General features: G+C 43.9%; 1 protein-coding gene across 7 annotated transcripts in view; it reads left to right on the top strand.

Annotated features, from left to right (window-relative positions):
• Positions 1-22,953, top strand: part of Pde1c (phosphodiesterase 1C) — a 601,507-nt gene that overhangs the window by 142,510 nt on the left and 436,044 nt on the right. The gene's annotated exons all lie outside the window — the stretch shown is intronic.

The following is a 22,953-nucleotide window of genomic DNA, read 5'->3' as shown; positions in this document are numbered from 1 at the left end:
TATCTGGGTTATTTGGCTGAGAATTTCAGAAACTTAGAATCTCGCGATGGACATTTGATGCTCTGTTTGAATCTGTTCCATAGCATCCCTGATATAAGGTTGTCAAGGCTCTGCTTGAAAACTGCCAACCATGAAGGGGACCTTGTCTCCCAAGGCAGACCACCCTCTTCTGGGGTATCTTTGACTATTGAGCACCTTTATTATGTCCTGGTTTCTGTCTCCCAAGAGCTCCCAACCATTGGCACCTTAGAGGATATGTCCAGCCCCCTTCTGTAGGACAACCCTTCCTGCATTTGAAGATGCTAGATTTCTTCTTCTTTACCATAGATCACCTCCAGATACTCCCAGCCAGCACTTTCATGCCTGTGCTTCACGTGGGTTTTTGTGCTGTAGTGCTGTGTGCAAAGCACAAAAAATAGAAGGAGGCTTTTCACAAAGTCTGTCCTGATCATGTGTTTTGTTTTCCAAGTGTTGGTGACATTTTTTTTTTTTTGCCTCTCAGTGTGATTAGAAGTTAATTATGGTGTGAGAAGTGGGTCAGAGATTCTTGCAGAGGGTCCTGTCATGCCTGTTTAATGAGAGGTAGTGAGAGTCATTTGCAGAGGTTGTGTTTTCCATCTTGCAGACCCTACCCACCCTTCCCAGTCTGTGCAGGGCTCTCTTCTCTGGAGGCTTCTGTCAGTCTGTTGTGCGCTGGGAGCCCGCCTTCCTCCTGGCTTTGTGTCTGGGTAGCTCCCTGGATCATCTGTCTTCCAGATTCTGGGATATCCCTTCTAGGACTGATTCAAGCTGTGGCTTTAGTTTCCACGCAGTTCTCATTCTCTGTTTCAGGTTTATCCATTGACTCTCCTCATAGGTTCCAAATTTGCTTAAGGCCAGGACCCTGGCTTGTCTATTGAAATATTTTCAGTCCAATGATTTTCATAATCTTGGTGCTCCATGATTATGATAATGACTTGAGGAGGTTTTGGTCTTCTCTTCCAGTCTTAGTCATCTCCCTGGGGGACTTTACCTGTTGCAATGATTTCTATATGGGGTCCCGCGTCATTTCTATCAAAGCCTAGACCTGTATCTCATTGCCAATTGGATTGCTCAATTTTGGAGCACCATGGGGACCTCAACCTCAACATGTAAGGTATTAGCTATCTTTAACCCCCTCACCTGAGGCACCCAAGCCTATTCTGAATGGCAGCTTGTCTTCCTTCAACTCCTAGCCCTTGCCCCTGCCCACATAGTGTATTTTTTATTACTGAGGTGAGTCAATACAACTTTGGAAATGTTGAGACATCGATAAACCTGGAAGAGAGAACACAGGGACATAAAATGCTCAACAAATGCTGACTGGCTGCTATTAGGTCCTCTCCAAACAGCAGAAGACAGGATTGTGGGGCCGGGGGAGGTGGTGCAAGGGAAAATAGAATAAGGATTGGGTTAGAGTAGTGACAGAAATGAATTCTGCTTCTTCATCAATTGCCTTAGGACTGGCTATGGGGAACCAAGGAGCTAATGATATTGCATAATTATTTTTTAGGAACAAGATATTTCAAAATTGGAAGGTCTCTTAGGGGTTTTATTGTTTCCACTGAAGTTAAATGAAGAGAGGGGCTGTTTGTCTCTTTGAGCCTGAGAGAATGGCAGTACCAGGGTGAGGTTACCATGGCTCCCACCAATTTATTTATTTACAATGAGAAATTTAACTTCCAAGGGGACTAGAATACTCATGTTGCGGTGAGTGCACTTTCTCCCTTGGGAGCGCCTTTGGCAGAGGAAAGAGTGCTGCCTTTGGGGTCCCTCAGAATTTGGCTGGGGTCCCAGCCTCCCCCATGTGGTTAGGCAAGTTTGGCCAGGTCACATCCTCTCTGTTCCTTCATTTCTAAAATGAGGATAAAGCTGCCTGCCTTGCAGGGCTTTCCTGGCCACCTCCTGGGCTGACACACCGAGTCCTCAGCAGGGCCCCAACAGGCAGCTGTGCTAGGAGGGGGCTCCCTCTGCAGCAGGGCAGTTTGCCTGAAAAGCCAGCTGGCCCTCCAAGCAGCGAAGCAGCTTTCTTGGTGAGATTAGAGTTTGTGTTGAAACACGTGTGCTCTTAATGGCTCCTCTTGTCAAGCTGAGGCCTCCCACTGCCACCACAAAGCACCCCTGCCAACAGGCCTGTGACAATCCTGGCCACTGTCAGGGCAGCTTCTAGGACAGTGTGAAGGGTCCGGCCTGTGGCTGACACATTTCCTCTCTTGGGCTTCTATTTTTGTTAGTCACTGTGAACTCTGCACCACCAATTTCCAAATCATTCCTTTCCCTAAAGCTTAATCAACTCTTAATAGTTTTGGAAATCTTTGGATTTAGTGGTTTTCAGCTATGAGCATGGATCCGAATCATGTGTGTGTGGGGGGATCTGTTTAAAACACGGATTTCTGGGATTCCCCATATTAGCTTTCTGCTGCTGTGAGAAAATCCTTGAGAAAAACAGCTTGGAAGATTTATTTTTGGCTCATAGTTCAGACGATTCAGTCCATGTCTCTGTTACTTTAGGACTGTGGTGAGTATCATGGTGTTGGGAGCTTGGTGAAGGAGGAGGCTGCCCATCTCCTGGTGGCTGGGAAGGAGAGATTGATAGAGATAGAAAGAGGGAAAGAAAGGACCAGGGACAAGATAGGCCCTTCCAGGACACACTCCCAGTGACCTACTTCCTCTAGCTAGCACCCCCCCCCACCTCCTACAGTTTCCACCACCTCCCAATAATCCATTCAATTATGAACCCACCAATGGATTAATCCACTGATGAGGTCAGAGCCCTCATGATCCAATCCCTTCCCCGAAGCTCCACCTCTGAACAGTCCTGTATTGTGCACCAAGCCTTCCACACATGAACCTTTGGGGGACATTTCATATGGATACTATAACACCCCCTCATCAGTTCTGATCCTCAAAATCTGGGTGAACTTGGAAATACATTTTAACAAGCTTCTCAGGTGATTCCAGTCCAGGGGTAAGAGGACAACATGCCAAGAAATAATTGTCCACTCTTAGTAACTTCCCTTTTTGAACAAAGCCTTCGAATTTGTGTAACATTTTTCAATCTGTAGCTTTGTGGAAACAAATGCTAGCTTGGGAGAATCAGATATAAAAATGCTTGTTCTCTCAGTAAGACCTAAGCGTTGCTGCTTAGCCAAGACATCTGTGTGATAATTGAGAGTGACCCCAAATTGAGATGATACCTACAATATTTTCTCCATCTGATATTTTAGGTTTTGCCAATGTGCCAACTCCCTCTATTCTTGAGTTTACAGCATTTTGTCTACAGCTCTTTCATGTTGCAATAGCCTTTTAAATGACTTGCATTCTCCTGTTTATTTGTGGCGTGAAAGACTTCAATCTCTCCCTTGTTTGGAGCCCAGGTCTTGGGCTCAGGGTCTGCTTAATGGTGACTGGGCACAATCAGCTGGCTTATGAATCTCTCTGAGCCCCATCTTTGAGGATTACATCCAGGGTAGTGATTGCCAGAACACCCCTTCCAGCAGGACATTTCATGTTTGGATGAGAGAAAGGAATTTTCTGGTTATATGTTTTAAAAACACTGTATTCATCAGGCTTCTTGATGGCAAAGCATCTTGAACTTTTAATCTGCCCATGTGCACTGTGTGTCTGTGTGGTGTGGAGATTGTTTGGAAGGGTTTCCAGGGGTATCAGATGATCCCTGCATGGATGTTGTGATGCTGGTGTTCCACAGAATACTCATTGGGAAACTGCCCCATGTTCAGTGAGCCACTGATGAGGGGGATATAGTAAATACCCACAAAGGAAAAAGAAGCAAAGTGAATTCCATTTTCCATGTTCAATGTCAGGGCTCACAGATTCCTCTTCTCAAAATGCTGCTGTAGTACAGGATCGGCCAGGTCAGAACAGTTGTTCTGGAACATTCCCAAGCTGGCTTGGGAGGCCAGCTTTCTTGTGTGATTCTAGTTACATGATCTTTGGGTTGGCTGAAACTCTTAAGAACCAGGGTAGGTTCTTGCTTGCCTTCTTGTTATCTAGGGCCGACTACTTGTCTCAGGCCCTGTGACTGTGTCTCCCTGTGTCTCTATGTGTTCTCCTTGGGCCACTTTTACATTCCTTCCATTTCCACACTAAGGAGAAGCACAGTATTTCTTTGTTCATTCATTCATTCAACAAATCGGGTGTGGGGGCGCTGCCCTCGTACCCAGCATTTAGGCCCTTTCCTCCCACATTTCTGTGATCTGTCAGAATGCAGAAGGAGCCTGCTGAGAGCAGGAGTGTGATGTCTCTCTTTGTGAAGGAAGGTATCTCATAGTAGCTTTTGTAAAATTGGTCTCCTTGGAAACCCTCTGACACATAAATCCTCATCTTGAAAGACTTTTGAGACGTGCTTCATTCTTCCTACAGCCAGTTCAGAAGCTAGTGTGTCTAAGTGTCCTTGCTGATCAGGAATTCTGATAGCCTCTTGTTTTCTTACTCAGGTCTCTATGACCCAGATCTCACTTTCTCTTTGCAGAAAAGAAGGTGTGTCAGTCATCTTTCCTTTACTATAATAAATACCTGAGATCACCAACTTAAACAGAGGAAGGGTTTATTTTGGCTGACAGTTGTTGAGGTTCCTGTCCCTAATTATGCAGAACCATTGCTTTCAGATCTCTGATGGGGGTGCTGGGGAGCATAGGTAGGGAGCATGATTGGAGCAAAGCCACATACCTAATGGCTGGGCAAGGAAGAGGAAGGAATCAGGGCTCACAATCACTTTCTTTTTAGTCATACATGACAGTGGAATCTAGTTTGATATAATTATACAATCATGGAATATATCTTATTCTAGTTAGAGCCCTATTCTTAGGGACATACATGGTAGTGGAATTCGCTGTGATGTTTTCATAGATGTAAATAAGAAAATTATGTCAGATTCATTATACTGTATTTCCTTTCCCTATCCTCACTCCCTTCCCACCATTCCCCATTGTCTAATCTATTGCACTTCTATTCTTCCTATCATCCCCTACTGTGGTTTAGCTTCCACATATCAAATAAAACATTTGATCATTGTTTTTTGGGGGGGCGGGGGACTAGCTTATTTCACTTAGCATGATACAGTCTCCGGATCCATCTGTTTGCTGGCAAATATCATAAAGTCAGCCTTGTTCATGGATAAGTAATGTTCCATTGTGTATATATATCACATTTTCTTTATCCATTCATCTATTGAAGGACATCTAGGTTGGTTCCATAGCTTAGCTATTCTCAATAATCTCTTCCAATCTCATGACTCAAATGATCTAAAGACCTCCCGTGAGGTCCCATCTCTTAAAGGTCATACCATCTCCCAGTAGTGCCACCCTGGGGACCAAGCCTTTACCATGTGGACCGTGGGGGACATTTTGAATCCAAACTATAGCGGAAAGTGATGAAGAAGAGAGCTCAACAGACTTTGATCTTCACAACTAACAAATGCAGATATTAGCAGCCCCCATGTTTATTGATGGAGAAACTAAAATTAGGAAAAATGACTTCTCTCAGGAAAGAGGTAGGATTTAAACCTCGGCCTGCCTGGCTTCCCTCCAGACATTATCATTTGACTCTTCCGGGCCCTGTCATCATTCCCTCCCGCTCCTACAGTGATGGTCTTGAAGACTTGACTTCTCTTCACATCTGTGCCATGGAGAGGGGACTTGGTCTTGTCATTTCTGGTATGCAGTTTGTACTATTCTGAGTCTACCCAGAGCCCGTCCCATGGGTTGAGGAGAGTGAATCATTGAAAACCACAGATAATTTCTGCATCCCATCTGTAACCAGTGCCACCAGCCTCCCCCTGCTGGAAGACGTCAACCTAAACTTCTGAACTCTGAGAGCTCAAAGGAATCATTGAGTGTTTTTTCTTCCTGCCTTACAAGCAGTGCGTGTCCCAACCCGGGAAGAAGATCCTGTGTGTGTGTGTGTGTGTGGAGCCACCTCTTGGGTCTTCATTCCCAGAAAGCTCTTTTGTCTCAAAAGAATTTTCCTAAGAAATAAACCACACATACGTTCATTGTAAAAGACTGTGGTGCCGGTGAGAGCCAGCCAAGCCACACTCCCCCTCCTCCCAATCGTCCCCACTTCAGGTCCTAATCTGCCTAAGAGAACGTTTCTCCCTGGGACTCTCCCAGGAGTAATTCACTGGGCTCTTCAGCAAGCCCAAGGCCATCAATCACCGTCTCCTGGAAACTCAACCCCATGTGGCTCTTGTGTCCATGAATCTGACTCAGTGTCTCTCTTCTGCTTAGTCCCCTAAAACCTCCTGTGCAGTCCTTGATGTCTCATCAGCCACATCTCTTGTGACCTCAACCCTCTCTCTGAATGGCTACTTTACCTTTTTGCTCCAGCTAGGGCTGGGCTATCTCCCTGCTTCTACCCAGAAACTCTTAAATATTCTTCACACAGCAGCCAGAATGATCTATTTAGATCATGTCAGGTCTGCTCAATATGCTCTGTTGGCCTTCTGTATTAGAGACCCCTCATGGTCTTGCTCCCTGCTCTCATTTAGCTCCAGAAACCAGGTTTCCTTAATTATTATTATCATTATTATTTGGTAAGGTTTTTATCCTTTCTGTCTCTCTCCCTGCCAAACCTCTGTGAAGTCATTCATTGGTATCTCAGGTGATTGGTTCCAGGATCTCCTATGGTTGCCCAAATACACAGATGCCTCAACTCCCTTGTATAAAAGGGTGCAGTATTTGTATATAGCCTGCCCACATGCTCTGGAATACTGCAGATCATCTCTGGATTACTTAAAATACCTACATAATATAAGTGCTATATAAATAGTTGTTATACTATATTGTTTAGCAAATGATAATAGAAGCATTCCTACATGTTCAGTGTAAGTACATTTTTCCAAATATTTTTAATTTGTAGTTGGTAGAATCTGAGGGTATGAAACTTGTGGAAATGGAGGGCAGAATATTCCCTGCCAGAAACTCTCCTGATCGCACTCTTTCTTTGGTAGCTGGGATTGACCCCAGGGGTGCATAAGCACTGAGCCACATCCTCAGCCCTTTTAAAAATATTTTATTTAGAGACAGGGTCTCATAGAGTCGCTTAGGGCCTCACTAGATTGCTGAGGCTGGTTTTGAACTCAAGATCCTCCTGCCTCAGCCTCTTGAGCCACTGGGATTATAGATGTGTTCCACCACACCCAGCTCTGTCCACATTCTTTAGAATGGCATTCTCTTACTCTCTGTTCTTTAGCCCTGCTTTTTAAATCTTTCATCATAGTTAACAACACCGTCTGACATCAAACATGTTTTTATTTTCTGTCTTTCCCTCTTATAAGCTCCACAAAAGCTGGGACTGTTTTTATTGGTCACTGTTGAATCCTTAGCACTATTACATAGCCTGGCATGCAATAAGTCCTCTATTCATATTTGTAGAATAAGGCTCATATATCCTAAACTTCACCCAGATAGCAATTCACTGCCTGAAACCATTCTTTAAAAATTAAGAACTATTTTAAGTCTGCAAAGTACAGTGAATAATATAATGAGCATCTACGTGCCCACCGTGCAGTTAAAGGAATGAAATGCAACTCCACGGAGACAGGCTGGTTTATGGTGCTGTAACAAACAGCTCTCAAGTTCAAGTGGCAACAAACAGTTTTACCTCTCACTCATGCTACATGCTCTCACAGGGGGTGCAGTGACTTAATTCAGGATCCAGGACGAGAGAGAGCATCATTGTCTGCCACTGACAGAGGGACACAGGGAAACTCTCGGGGTCTCTACCTGCAGATGACACTTCTGTCTACATTTCCTTGGCAGAAGCAAATCATACTTCCTTGCTTAGCTTGATGGAATGGGAAGGAGCAGTCATACCATGAACCTAGAAAGAGGAGAATATAAACATCTGTGAATGGTTCTCATGACAGTAACAGTTAGAAATACAGTTAAAGCTCTAGTGACCCCTTCCTGGTCCCATTTCTTTCCCTATCCTCTATAAAACATCTCTATATTTAATTTGATGTTATTTCATTGTGGTTTTAATTTTTCATTTTCCTGATTGTTAGTAAGATTGAGCAGCTTTTTATGGTTAGCAAGCATTTTGGCTTCCTCTTGTGTGAGTTGCTAGTTTATCTACTTTATCTAATTTAAAAATTATTACTTTTTGGCTTTGTGCTGATTTACAGGAGTTCTTTATATATTTTGAATACTAATATTTTGTTGGTCTTATGAGTTATGATGATATTCTTCCACTGTATGGTTTGTTTGCAGTTTGTTTATGGAATCTTTTGAAATACAAGTTTTAAAATACTTGGTTGTTTGTCAGTCTTTTCCTTTATGGTCTGTGCTTTTTTTGCATCTTGCTTAGGAAATCCTGCTACCCTGAGGAAATAGCATTTTCTTTTAAAGTTTTGCTTTTCATGTTGAGGTCTTTATTCTACCTGACATTGAAAACTGTAGATGAGGACCTTATCTTTCTCCAATATGGACAATAAAAGTCCCGTCATCCTTTAATCTGTAACAGCTTTTCTGTTATATATCGCATTTCCATATAGCAATCATCTCGGGGCTCTTTCTTCTGTTCGTCTGTGTATATATTTCTGGCCAACAAAAACATTGTCTTAATGGTTTTATAATTAAGTACTAATATCTGACAGAATGAGCATTATCTTTCCTCCCACCTCTGTTCTTCGAGATTGCTTTGGCTATTTTTGGACTATTGTTCTACCTTCCAAATTTTAGAACAAGCTTGTCAAGCTCTCTGAAAATCCTTGTTGAAATCTTGATTTATTTACTCAACAACAGCTATATATCACTTATTACATGTCAGGTACTGTTCTAAATGCTTTACAAATACTTATGCAGTTAAAATATATCTCTTTATTTGGAAAGAACCAACATTTGTATGCTGTTCTTTTCCTGTTCACAAACATGATAAAGATATGGCTTTCTTTAATATCTCTTAATGCAATTCAATAACTTTTCTCCATAATGATATTTCAGGGAGATTTATTCCTTGGCACCTTGTAATTTTTTCTTGCTATAATAGAAGATATCATTTGAGAGCTTACACTTTTAACTGTGCATTGCTAATGTAAAGGAATGAAATGTAGATTTTTGTCATAAACCTTAGATTCAGAAACTTTGCTTACCTCCCTTTTTAATTCTAAAGATGTCTGTGGCTCTCTTGGATTTCCTAGCTAATAATGATAACCTCTGCTGGTGAGGACTCCTGGCTGAACAGCAGTGGGGATGGTGGCTATCCTTATTTCATTCCTGACTTTAAAGGGAATCCTCTTCATCTTTTACCACTCAGAAGAAGGTCTGCTCTAGGTGTCTGGTAGAGTTTCTTATCTGGTTGAAGAAATTGCTTTCTATTTTTAGTTTTCCAAGATTTTTCTTTTTTATTGTTTTCTGAATGAACATAGATTTTTTGGGGGGATACTACTGTGTATATTTCAACACATGTTGAGATTCCTGTAAGTGCCCCCACAGGTTGGGGGATAAGACAATTCCACTGCCCCCCAAAACCTCCTTATGCTAAATAGTCTTAATTATTGTATCTGAAGTCTTAAAATCAGGTAGTGTGATTTCTCCAATTTTTAAAAAATTTGTTTTGGCTATTTTAGTTAATTTGGTGGTTCCATATACATTTAAAAATCAGCTTGCATATACTTGCCAAAATATCTACTAGAATTTTATCAGAATTGTATTCTATCAGTAGGTCAGTTTGTGGAAAATCCTGGACACAGTATGTCTCTCCTTTGATTTGTGTCTTCTTACATCAGTATTTTATAGTTTTAAACACTTGAATTTTCTGCATGTTTCAGTAGGTGTATAAGCATTTCATTTGGGAAGGGGCTATAGTATATGGTATTGCTTTAAAATTTTAGTTTCCAGTTGTTCACTGTTAGTATATAGTATATAGAAAAAAGATTGATTTTTGTATATTGATCTTTGATCCTATGACCTTGTTAATTGCTAGTTAGTTCTTCAAGTTTTTAAAAAATTCCTTGAGATTTTCTACATAGATAATTGTGTCACTTATGAATAAGGATAATTTAAAATTTTCCTTTCCAATACGCATGCTTCTTTTTGTTATTCCTTCTCTCCCTCCCCCTCTCCCTCCCTGTCTCTTTCTCTTTCTTTCTTTTTCATTCCTTCTCCATCAGTCCTTTCTCTTTTCCTACCTTATTGCATTGTTCAGTACTTCTAGTGTGATGTTATATAGGAGTGGTGAAGAGACATTTCCCCTCATTCCCAATCTTAGAGGAGAATGTTCAGTCTTTGACTCTTTATGATTTTAACTGTAGGTGTTTTGATGGTGCCCTTTATCAGGTTGATGATGCTCCCTTCTAGTCCTAGTTTTCCAAGAGTTTTTATCATGGATGAATGTTGGATTTTGTCAAAAGCTTTTTCAAACTCAATCAATATGATCATAGGATTTTTCTTCTTTAGGCTGTTAATATAAAATATATTGATTGACTTTCTAATATCAAACTCTCCTTGCATTCCAAGCATAAAGCCTACTTGTTTGTTTATATGTTGCTACATTTAATTGGATAATTATTTTATTCAGATATTTACATATATGTTCATGAGAAATATTGGTATGTAGTACCTCCCCCCTTTATTGTCTTTGGCCTATAAAACACATTGAGAACTTTCCCCTTTCTTCTGTTTTCTAGAAGAGATTGGTGTAAATAGTATTAACTTTAGATTTTAATTTCTAGAATTCACTAGTGAAGGTGTTTGAACCTGCAGTGTTCTTTTCATAAGATTTTGGTATGTTTGTTTGAGATGGGTCTTCCTGTATTATCCAGGCTTTATTGAACTTCTGGGCTCCAGTGATCCTCCTACATCAGCATCCCAAGTAGTTTGGGACTACGGGTGCATGACACCAGTTCCGTTTGTTCTGTAGGTCCTGTCCATTCCTTCTTTCCTTCCTTCATTCTCTCTCCCCAACTTCTCTCTTTCCTTCCTTCCTTCCTTTTCTTCCTTTCTGTTTTTCTTTTCTTTTCTATAGAATCTACAGGTGCTTTCACTGAGTTATATCCCTGGCCATTTTTATTTTTTATTTCAAGAAAGGATCTTGCTAACTTGCTTAAGGCCTCACTAAGTTTCAGAGGCTGGTCTTAAGCCTGGGATCCTCCTACTTTGGCCTCCTAAATTGCTGGGATTATAGGTGAGCACCATAGTCCCTATCTTTTTCATAAGGCATTAAAATGCAAGTTCAACTTCCTTAATAGTTATAGGACAATTTAAGATATATATTTCATCTTGGGTGAATTGTGGTAATTTGAAGTTTTTGAGGAGTTGGTCCATTTCATGTAAATTATAAAATTTACACGTATAGAGTTGTTAGTAGTAATAGTTTATTATCTTTCAATGTCTGCAGGGTCTGACTTGGTATTTCCTCTTGATTCCAGTTACTGGTCATTTGTGTCATCTCTTATTTTCTTTGTTTTGCTATCTTTAGTTTGCTATAGTTTTGTAAGTATTATTGATTTTTTTTCAATAATCAGGATTTAGTTTGATTTTCACTATTGTTTTTCTTTTTTCAATTTAATTGATTTTAATGGTCGTCTTATTTCCTTCCTTCTTCCTCATTTGGTTTTAATTTGCTTTTTCTTCCTAGGTTATTAAACATATATTATTAATTTGAATTTTTTTTCTGTTCCTTGAATGTTTGGTAGAAGTTGACTGTAGAATCATGTGAATTAGGCATTTTCTTGTATCATTCTTTTATTTATTTATTTTGGTGGATCATTATTTTACTACATATCTAATTCCTTAGTGGTATAAGGTCTATTCAGATGGATAATTTTCCTTCTTTCTCTCTCCATCCCCCCTCAAGTACTGGGGACTGAACTCAGGGTGCTTTACTACTGAGCTACATCCCTAGCCCTTTCTTTCTTTCTTTCTTTCTTTCTTTCTTTCTTTCTTTCTTTCTTTCTTTCTTTCTTTCTTTCTTCCTTCCTTCCTTCCTTCCTTCCTTTCTTTCTTTCTTTTTATTTTGAGTCAGAGTCTTGCCAGTTGCTCAAACTGGCCTTGAACTATTATTCTCCTGTCTCATGTGCCAAGTAGCTGGGATTATAGCATGTACCACCCTGCCTGACTCTATCTTCTTGAGTCTGGTGTGCTGTTATGTATTTTTTTTCCTAAGAATTTGTTCATTTCAACTGTTTTTAAATTTATTGACAAAAGTTGTCTATAGTTTGCTATAATCACACTCTGTATGCTTGTGTGTGTGTGTGTGTGTGTGTGTGTGTGCAAGTGTGTGTGAGAGTGTGTGTGTGATGTTGGCATTCTGTCTCAGGCTCTCAGTTGCTCTCAGTTGGTGAGCATCTTCCCAGTGTACTCTATAGACCCTCTGAGCCAATGAACTCTCCACTGTATGATTTTGAATTGAATATTTTTGTGTGTGTGTGTGGAGCATATTTTGAATAACAGCAACTCTTCTGTTATGACCAATGTTGCATCCTATTCATTTGCAAAATGGAGCTAACACTCATCAGTAGTGTCAAGCAAAGGTTCAATTCTCCAGACTCCTTTTTATTGTGTTTCTCCTTCTACTCAGTATCCCCTACATGCTGGTTTTAAGATTTACTTAACTCTTCTGAAATAGAAAGCTGATCTTCCTACTTTGTAAGAATTGGACTCCTACTGTAATGGAACAGTGCTAGGCTAGAAGACAATTGCACAGCAAGGTATTATGGGATCCAGATCCTTCTTCCAGGAATTTCTTCCAGCCTCAGTTTGCAGGGTAATCAGTAGTCAGGCTCCCCAGGCTGTGTGCGGTGTGAAGCCCTGGGAGTCCAGCATCCTGGATCTTGTCCCTGGATGGCTCTTAACTAGCTGAATGCAGGGTCCCTGCAGTGACTCACATAGGAAGATGGGTGGATTGCATTCATCCAGGGCTGAAGAGAGCACTTGTCTAAAATGTCATGAATGCTGCTGAGCCAGGGAGGACCAGCTGAGTCATTTCTTTGAAATCACTCAGTCCCTTTGAGTTTCAGTGGGGAGTCAGATTCCAGGGGGTCTTAAGACCTCCAACTTGAGCACACTTGAGCCCCATTATGCAGAAAGCAGATTAGACCTTCAAGGGCCCAGAAGGGGCTGACAACGAGGCCATACTATAGAGCAGGGCTGATGGGCAGCCTCAGAAAGGGGAAACATTTTAATTGGGATCTTCCAAGGAACAGCAAATTAAGTGCTCGGATTTCCTCCCTGTGATCTGTCTCCCTTGGCTCCTGTCACCCCAGCTGGAGCCCAGACAGAACCATGTTGCCACATGGGGGCTGTCGCCATGGCTTCTTGGGCTCCCAGAGAGGCCTGTGTGGAGTCTGAGTCTTCCCTTCAAGGTGGACGCTGATGGCCTTGAGAGCCACCCAAGAGGCCTTGGAAGCTTCTACTTAGCAACGGTTTCCCTCCCAGGGCCTGACGGGCCTACAGAGGAATGCTCTTCTCTCCTGTCCTGGAGGCGCTTCTGAGCTGAGGCCCTCTTAGCTCCCCCTTTCTTTTCAATGTTCTTTGTCTTTGAACTTGGACCTCAGGAAGTTGTCAGGGGAAGAACATTGTCCCTGAGACCCTTCACTCATTGCCTCCACCTGTAGTTGATAAAGTGACTCCCCTGCAAAGAAAAGTTGAGACTACCACCCTAGAGGATCCAGTCCTGTGGTTGCGATTAGAACAATTTTACGTCGAGGTCGAACGTGTCCTCTGTTGCATAGCATCCAAAGCCCAGCTGTGTGATCTTAGGGAACTCACTACCCCTCTCAGAAAGGAAGATCTGGAGGTGGACTATGGAATACCAACATCTTTTCCAACTGGCATGGTCTAAGTTCTATGATTTTATCTCTGTCAATTAAACAGTGAAGAATTTGATATGAAAATTCTTGGGTTTATCCAAAAGAAGGCATAATGGATTTATCCAAAAGAAGGCATAATTTATCCAAAAGAAGGCACTTTTTTTTTTTTTTGACAGAAAAAGCAAGGACTTTGGGGTCAGACGTGGTCAAATCATGACCGGTCAGCAGGAGACGTGTAGAATCATTGCTTCCTCGTGTCTTGTGCAAATTAGGAAAAGTGTCCCTTCTGCAGTTTGTTTTTTTGTTTCGTTTACTCTTTATTTTTGTACTGGGGATTTAATCTAGAGGTTCTTTACCATTGACTCACATCCCCTTTTTATTTTTATTAGTTAATTAATTAATTAATTAATTTTTGGGTTACTGGGGAATGAACTCAGGGGCACTCGACCATTGAACCACATCCCCAGCCCTATTTTGTATTTTATTTAGAGACAGAGTCTCACTGAGTTGCTGAGCTCCTTGCTGTTGTTGAGGCTGGCTTTGAACTCATTATCCTCTTACCTCCGCCTCTTGAATTGCTGGGATTATAGGCATGCCTCACTATGCCTGGTTATAGTCACTTCCTACTGGAAAATGTTTATGACAAATATCTAAAACTACAGTAAATGTGATGTGATTTCTGCTGCATCGAGTTGTGCAATGCACAACTTACCCAACTGTACACAATAGCTGTCTGCCCTTCAGCAAGTTGCTTAACCTCTTTAGACCTCCATTTACTCATCAGAAAAGGAGATAGTAATGCCTGTCCCACAGAGTGGTGGTGTGGACAGAGAGATATGGAGAATATCTACAGCTCATACAGTAGTTACTCTGGATGTATGAATTTCCTTCCTTTTTTTTTTCTGGGACCTCTCAAGACTGTGGTCTTCAGGGGCCCAAGGATCTCCCTCTTCCAAAAGAGCAGCAAGTGGTAGTCTAGCATTTCCACAGTGGGCTTGGAGCTTGGAAACTGTCCTGCAGCCTGCCCTTGCTTCTTCCACATCCTGGGAGTTTCATTCCAGGCTGCTTTGGAATGCAACCTCTGTTTGCCCTGCAGAGGAGAAGGGAGAGCCCCAGGGGCAGAGTTGATCGCCTAGGGTGCAGAGTGGCGTCATGGTTGTGAAGCAGTGCAGAGGCTCAGGAGATTTGGGTTCAGAAAGGAAGAGCAGCAGCCTGGGAGGAGCTCTTGCCAGGCAGAGGGGCAACCCTGGGAAGCACTGGGTGGGGTGTTCCTGCCAAACCCTGCTGCATCAAGAGCAGGGCAAGTGTATTGGGTCACCTATGGGGTCAGGTGATAAGGAGCCACTGGAGGTCTTCGTGGCCTTCTGTTGAGGGGCTATTAAGCTTTCCTGACATAGCAGCATTGGAAAACTCTGGCACTACCTCAGCCTGCATTTGAATTTTAGGACTGTCACTTACTAGCTGGATATCCTCGGACAAATTCCTTAACCTTTTTGAACTTTAGTTGTGTCATCTGTGAAGTAAACATAACTACTTTTACCTCAAAAAGGTCAAGACCCTTTAGAATAATAATCAAGGACTGTCCAGGACGCTGCCCCAGCCTCCCTTTCCAGTGTCATTCAATACCTTCTGCTCCGGCCATCTGACATGCTCTCCAGGCTCTGTGCCTTCCTCTGTAGGAAACACAATGTCTGCCTCTTAGTCCTTGCTCTTCAAAGCCCTGTTCTAGGAAGGTTTTCTCACACTTTCCTATATTTGCTATCTATTGCCAAACTTAGAGACTTAAAACCACAGGAAAGATTTATTGTCTCACAGGGTTCCTGTGGGGCAGGAATGTAGGAGCAGGTTAGGTGGGTGTTTTTGCCTTAAGGTCTCTCATGAGGTCACTTTGAAAATGTTGCTGGGACTGTGGTCACCCGAAGGCTGGAGGACCTGGTTCCTGTGTGGGTCACCCACATGGCTGGCAAGTTGATGTCAGCTAGTGGTGGGAGGCCTCAGGTCTTCTCCATGTGTAATTCCCCACATGACTGCTTGCACATCCTCACAGCATGGCTGCCCAATGCCTGAGAGCAAGTGATCCAGGAGAGAGTGAGATGGGAGGGGCAATGTTTTTCATGAATCCTGGAAGCTTTCCTGACCTTGGAGGTCATACATCATGATTTCCCAGCTTTTAGTTGGCCACACAGGTCCATCTGATTCTGTGTGTGTGTGTGGGGGGAGGGCACAGGGTGAGAATACCAGGAGGCTTGGCTTGTTGGGGGCGTGTTAAAGACTGTGACCACGTTGCTCCAACAGCTTGAGGTGCTCCAGCATTTGGCAACATTCATGTTTTTAAACAGTGTCTTTCTGTGGCCCTGCCATGTGCCAGTTGTGGATTAGGTGCTAGGAATATCTGCCTCAGAACCCACCATCCATCAGAGAGACAGGCTTTAAACAACATACCTTTATTCATTTACAGTTTTGTAAGCACCATGAAGGAAAGGAAGGGAAGGAAGAGGGTTCCATGAGAACATTAGGGAGAGGACTTCTTGTCATCTGGTTGGGGGCTGGGGAGTTCCTTTGACATTTGTTCTTCTGTGCTCCTAGAGCACTTTGTACTGATGCCTTACCTGCCACATCTCCAACTGCATTATTTTTAATCTCCTTTATTTTTACAATATCCCTTCCTCAAGCAGTGCACCCCTCTGGAGAAGGGTCTCACCCTGCTGGAGGTCAGTGTCCCCCTTCCTAGTCCAAAGGAAGGCACACACTTGGGAATTAGCCAATACGAGCCGCCACTGGCAGAGACCTCCTTTCCTCAGAAGGTGTGCTTAGGGATAGAGGAAGACATATACAGAAGAGGAAGAATGCAAATGAGAGTGAAATGGGGTGACCTTGCTCCCTCCTATGCTTGTTCTTAATGACCTCTGCCCTCCCATGGCTGTTTCCTGGAGCAGCCCCCACAGCTGAAGTTCCAACTTGGAAGCCACAATCTGAAGTAACCCTAACTAGTACCTGATGTGATACACTGGGTTTCCCTGACTTAGACTCATCTTGAGTGGCAACAAGGTGTTCTGGCAGCAGTGAGAATGACAATTATTGTCACAGTAGCTCCTACTTACTATGTTCATATTGTGTGCTTGGCAATGCAATGTGCATTATCTCCCATCCGTCATGTGCTACCCCAGGGCCTTTTCACTAGCCACTCCCTCAGCCTGTTTTTGCTTTTCTCTAACCATCCTTATTTCATGTGGGTCTCTGCTCAGAGCACCACACTGGGTCCTTACCTGACATTCCACTGAAACCTCTTCCTCTTCTTACCTGCCTGTAGTTTTCCTCATTGTGTTAACCATACCTGCTTTTTGTTTACTGAAATGCAAACCCTAAAGATAAGTAAAGGGGATACAGTAATTGTCCATGGGAATAAAATATTAAAATTTCTGTATTTGTTGAGGTATGAAATTTCACAATGTGCCAGGAACTCCTGTGGATGCTCTCCTCCCTTTAAAGTTAATAGAAAGCTCTTATAAATTAGCTTCTTTATAAATGAGCCAACCCATGCCTTTATTAAGACAACACTGTGAGATAGGCCGGACACGTTCTATTAAAGACATCTTACAGGAGAAGCAGCTGAGGCCCAAAGAATCTGAACAAGTGAATCAGGGCCGGATAAGGAGAGGCTGGGATTCAAAGCCAGGTCCTGGAATTCTGAATGTGGAGCTCCACACTGCGTTACCTGTAATAAGCAACAAAGGACATCAGAATCCCCAGTCCCACAATTAGAAGTAACTCTCAATACAGCTTGTTAACACCCAATTGCCCAGAGTGAGTAGACAGAGCTGCTTCCATTGGCTGTGCATTTCCTTGGCCTCTCAGACCAGGTTCCTTTGGCAGGGATCTGTGCAAAGGTGAGCAGAGGGTATGCAGCTCCCTTTGGAGACTTGACAGTCTATTTTTTGAAATTTCATTGTGACCTTTAATTTGATTTCTTCCGAATCCTATTCCAACCCCCATCTAACTATGTATGCACCCTACAACCTCCCTCTCTGAGGGGGCCCTGGAATCTGCCCTAGTGCTTATTAGTGTAGCCAATAGACTAAGCTCATTAACACAAGAACCTTGGGAGAGAGAAATGAAAACTGCCACAGACCCCCAGGCACTTAGGGGCTGTGAGGGCCGGATGTGTGTGGTGAATGGTTAGAAGAAAAGATGGGCTGTGTAGAAACTTTTACAAAAGGAGACAAACACAATGGGTCCTCCCTGAAGGTCTCTAATGTGCATTACCTCCTCAATTCCCCTTAACATTCCTTAGCTGGTACAAGTTCTCCTCTAAGTCCTCTTAGTTGGGACATTGGAATTTTAAACAGTCCAGCAAGTTTACTAATATACAATGAGGAATTGCCTTCTTTGAAAATAGGAAATGATCAGTTTACTTCTAAAGCCTCATTTATTTCTGGCTGATAAGTACATAGTCATGCTGGTTGCAGGGGTGCATGGCTGGAATTCCCACCACTCAGGAAGCTGTTGCAGGAGGATCAATGCCAGCCTTGTGACTTCGTGAAACCCTGTCTCAAAATAAAAAATAAAAAGGACTGGGGATACAGCTCAGTGGGAGAGCACCATGGGTTCAACCCCTAGCATGAAAACCAAAACCAAAGTCAAATACATAGTCATATATTTTGATAGGTTTTTAAAAACTATAAAGTTGATTCCTGAAGGTTCAGTCAGAGTCCCAGATTCCTGGGAGGGCTTTGCATCTCCAGCTTGTCTTCCCCCACCACTCCAGGTTAGTTGGGGCCAGGTTAGCAGGGGTTTGTGATCCAGGCGTGGGCTCTCTTCTCTAGAACAGTCTAGGGGAGACTACAGGATACCACAGGAGGGGACAAGATGGAGGACTGAAAACTCAAAGCCTTTGGGAGCAGGCAGTAATATAAGCTTAGGTCGTAGATTGGTTCATGTTTCTTAGGGTTGGCTTTGTGCCAGGCACTAGTTTGAATTTGGGGGACACAGAGAACGAGATTATGGGGAGCTGCCTTCAGAGAGCTTATGTCCTCTTGTGTCAGGTGTTTGTGGTGCAGAAAGACGTACGCATACAAGAGGATAATTCCAGAAACTGATAGGTGCTAAAAAATGAGGGTGGGTGGCCAGGGAAGTCCTCTTTGGAGACATGCCATTTGAATTGAATTCTAAAAGGTAAGAAGGAGGCTGCTGTTCAAGCCATCAGAACTGTAAGCAGCAGGTGTGATGTAAAAGAAGGCCCTGGAATTAGATGGCCTTGATATGAATCTGGCTCTGCCCTTTACCATCTATGTGGCTTTGGGCAGATCACCTAATCTCTCTGTGCTTCAGTTACCACATCTATAAAGTGCAAATAGCAACAGCCCTACCCCCAGGGCTGTGAGGAAGACTGCTTAAGTTAGGGTATGTGAAATGCTTAGGCTGGTGCCTGCCACATGGAAGGGCCTGTAAGGGTAGCTGCTGCTCCTGGGATCTCTCAGGCTGGTGGCCCAGCATGCCAAGCAGGAAAAGCAAGTGTCATGGGGATGCATTTGGCAGATTTGGGAGACACAAAGGTGGAGAGCGTAGCTAGAGCCTCGTTAACCAGTGGATGAGCTCAGGAGATGAGGTTGGCTCAGGAAGGGTTGTGGAGGCAGAAGCTGGATCAGGCAGGTGGTCTGGCCAGGGGAACTGGTTTTTGGGTGCCTGGGCTGGAGCTCCAGGGGTGCAGCTGGAAGGAGAGGGAGGAGCGAGGGTCTGTGTTAGGGGGGAAGGCTGCAGGATTTTCTAGCGCAGGGGCTATAGCTATGAAGGACAGAATGGCCACGCTTTTGTTTGATCAGCTTTGGTAGGAGGGGACAGCGGGGAGGGAAAGGAAGTGTGTCATGTGCAGAGATGGGAAGCCTGGGCATCTGCAGATTTCTGGAAGAGAGGACATTCAGTGCTGGCACGTTTGGTGTGAGAGTCCTGACACGCACCCACGTGGAGGTCTGCAGTGGGCAGTTGGAATGAAGCAGCCTGGCGTGAGCATGTGGGATCCATGTGACCCTGGGGAACTGTTCCCAAGGGAATTCAGGTGATTTATTTTTAAAGTAACTGCTTGCCAAGACAAATACACCTGCCTTCAGTTTGCAACCCCCAGAAGGTCCCCAAACTTACACCTGGCCTAGAAGATGAAATATCCAATAGAAAGGCTTTGTGGCATGTGGACAGAGGAAGAATGTTCTGGAAGGATGGTCAGTCTCCATGCTGGGGCGTCTGTGACTTCCTGACCAGGCCTGGCCTCCTCCTGTCACTCAGCAGTCTTCCATTCAGCAGTTCATGTGTTCCAGGCCCTGTGCTAGTCTGGAGGAAAGACTAAAAAGATGTGTGCTCCTCTAGTGGGCAGCTGGGGTCCTGGCCCAAGGGCCCGATGTTCTGTGCCGTGTTTTGTTATCCGATGCATTTGGAGCCTCTCAGTCTGCAGCCAGTTGGTAACGATGCGATGATTTATGCTTCTGGATGCAGCAGTGCTGGTGGCACACACCTGAGCTGCCACTGGGGAGGCGTGTGCATGTGAGTGCGTGCACGTGCTCACGTGGTGGCTGTCGTGAGGAGCTGGGATCCAAATGCCGCAACTCAAGTTCAGTCCTGGCTGTGAGGTTGAGTTCTAAGGCAGATCTAAGGATCTTTCGGTGCCTTGGGGCTTTGCACCCCACGGGTAGCTGGCCCAACTGGGCAGAGATCTTGTAGCTCAGCTCTTCCATTTAATGCCTGTGAAGAGGTGAATTTCTCTGTCCTCCTCTACCTTTGCCTTGGATGATCCTTCATACCTGGCACACACCATTGGTAACTTTAGACGGCTTTTGAAGTTGGTCTGATAACAGTTCTTTCCGTCCCCGCCACCCCACAAATTGCTGAAATGAATCAAGGGGATCGAACACTGAATTCCATTGTGTGCATTTTCAAAAGCACCGGGGGCTTTCCGATGAGCTCCTAGAAGTGTACTTGGCTTGTCCTGTTCGAAGTTGGTCATGTCCTTTAGCACCTTGCCCTCCAACTGTGATTTCAGGACTAGAACCATGGCCATCCCCTGGGTGCTGGCTAGAGATGCAGAACCTCAGGCCCTATCCCAGATGGACTGAAAAGAACCTGCATTTTAAACAGCCCTGCAGGGGCCCCTATATACAATCAAGTCTGGGACTTGCTGATTCAGACGGCAGCCTTCTGGAACAGGCTCACTCTCTTTGGATGGCTTCTGGATGCCGTGCAGAAGATGGTTCCCAGGTGCCCTCCACTGCTCCTGAGAATACAGCAGACAAAGAGACTTGGCCGAGACAGGTGGAGACTTGGCTTGGCCTCATGATCACTGTGGAAATGAGCAGCATTCAGCAGTGGGTTTCATGGGCTTATTTAAAATAAAGCATCTATTCTCTTCTCTTGGCAGTGATTTTGGTGACTTGACTTTTGTGTTTAAAGGAGTGGGATATTTTGGTCATAGGAAGATGAAGCTGGGCTTGTCAATCTGGAGAAGAGAAGGTCTGAGGGCACGATGGCTGTCATCTGGATTGGAAGGGCCCTCAGGAAGGAAGAGAACCAGACCTATTCTGGGAGGGGCAGAGGAAGACCTTCGGAAAGCCTGCATCCTTATGCAGGAGACCTCCCTAAGGTTCAGAGGGCTGGGTAGGGCAGGGAAAAAGGCCACTTCTAGAGTAGAGGATTCCAGTCCCTAGAGGCAGTTCAGGCAGGAGCTGGTTCCCCACTTCTCTGGGGATTCAAGCTTGAGATATTCAGTTGAATCAGACAAATTTTCAATGTGCTTTCCAGGGGGAGAGAAAAGAGAAGAGCTTCCAGAACTGGGCTTGGATCCCAGTTTCCCATTTACGAGTCCTGACTTGGGCAAATCATTTAACTTGAGCTTCTCTTTTCTCATCTGAAAACAGGAATAATGATACCTCATGAGACATTCTGAAAATTAGTTAAAAATTACGAGTGGAAAATTGCTGCCAGTGCCTGGTGTGAAGTAGGGGCTTAGCAAATTTCAGTGTCCCTTCTCCTCTTGAGACTTGGTTTCTTTGCTTTATCTGAGTGTGGATGGTAATTAGCTAACACTTTGAGTACTGGCTCATATACTGTTTTTTTTTTTTTGGTACAGGGAATCTAACCCAGGGGCACTTTACCACTGAGCTACCCCCCATCCCTTTTCATTTATTTATTTATCTATCTATCTATCTATCTATTTATTTATTTATTATTTACTTATTATGGAGACAGGATCTCCCTAAGTTGCTGAGGCTGGCTTCAAACTTGCAATCCTCCTGCCTCAGCCTCCCGAGCCACTGGGATTACAGGTGTGTACTATTGCACCCAGCGAGCTCATACACTTTTGATTCTTAACTGCTAATGGTTGACCTTTCCCTGATTTGATAACTGGGGTGTTTTTATGGGAACAGAATCACAGGAGCCCTGTAGCCCCATGTCTGTGGTGGCTTGCCGCGTCCGGCCAAGGGAGCCGAGTCCGGCGAGGGACGGCGAGGTTAAAAGACACACAGGACACCAAGGTTCTTCATCCAGGAGTCAATAATAATCTTTATTGCTAACACACCTTTTTTTATACCCCAAGCAGCAGAAGTGGAAAACTACCCAAAAGCAGGAGGGAGGGGGGAGAAATTTAGTTTCAACATCTATTATTGTCAGGTACCGAAACCTCCCTTAACAATAAGTCCATCAGACCAGAAAAGGTCAAGGCATTCCCGTGGGATACATATGTCTCAGATGGATAAGCAGGAACAGAAAAACCGCAAGTTCGCCATGGCCTTGTGAGCTGGCCACACTGGCATGCAGAACAAACTAGTGGAGGTAGGGCTCCAGGGGCCAAGGTGGACCTGTTGCCAACAAGTCCCCCTCTTTTGTTTTTTGCATGCCAGTGGGAATCAAGTAGCCCCTGTCTTAGGTCGTTCACAGCCCTTGCGATGCTTACCCGTCTCTGGGAAGGCCCCGATTCCCTGGCTTAGGTCGCACAGCAAGCGTGAAAGTTGCCCGTCACTGGGTACTACAAGATCAGCTCAAGGTGTTATGACCTATCAAGACATTATTGCGGTGAACGCTTAACCGTCTCCACCTACGGGACCCATGACCATCACCGCCGAATGACAGATGTGATTGGACCGAGAGATTAGACAGCAAAGATCCTAGTACAGGAAAGCAAG

This window comes from Marmota monax, unplaced genomic scaffold, assembly GCF_021218885.2.
Source record: "Marmota monax isolate L192 unplaced genomic scaffold, Marmota_monax_Labrador192_F-V1.1 WCK01_AAM20220418_F8-fsc00133, whole genome shotgun sequence".
NCBI classification, from domain to species: Eukaryota; Metazoa; Chordata; class Mammalia; order Rodentia; family Sciuridae; genus Marmota; species Marmota monax.
This window is presented reverse-complemented; position numbering and strand designations above follow the sequence as displayed.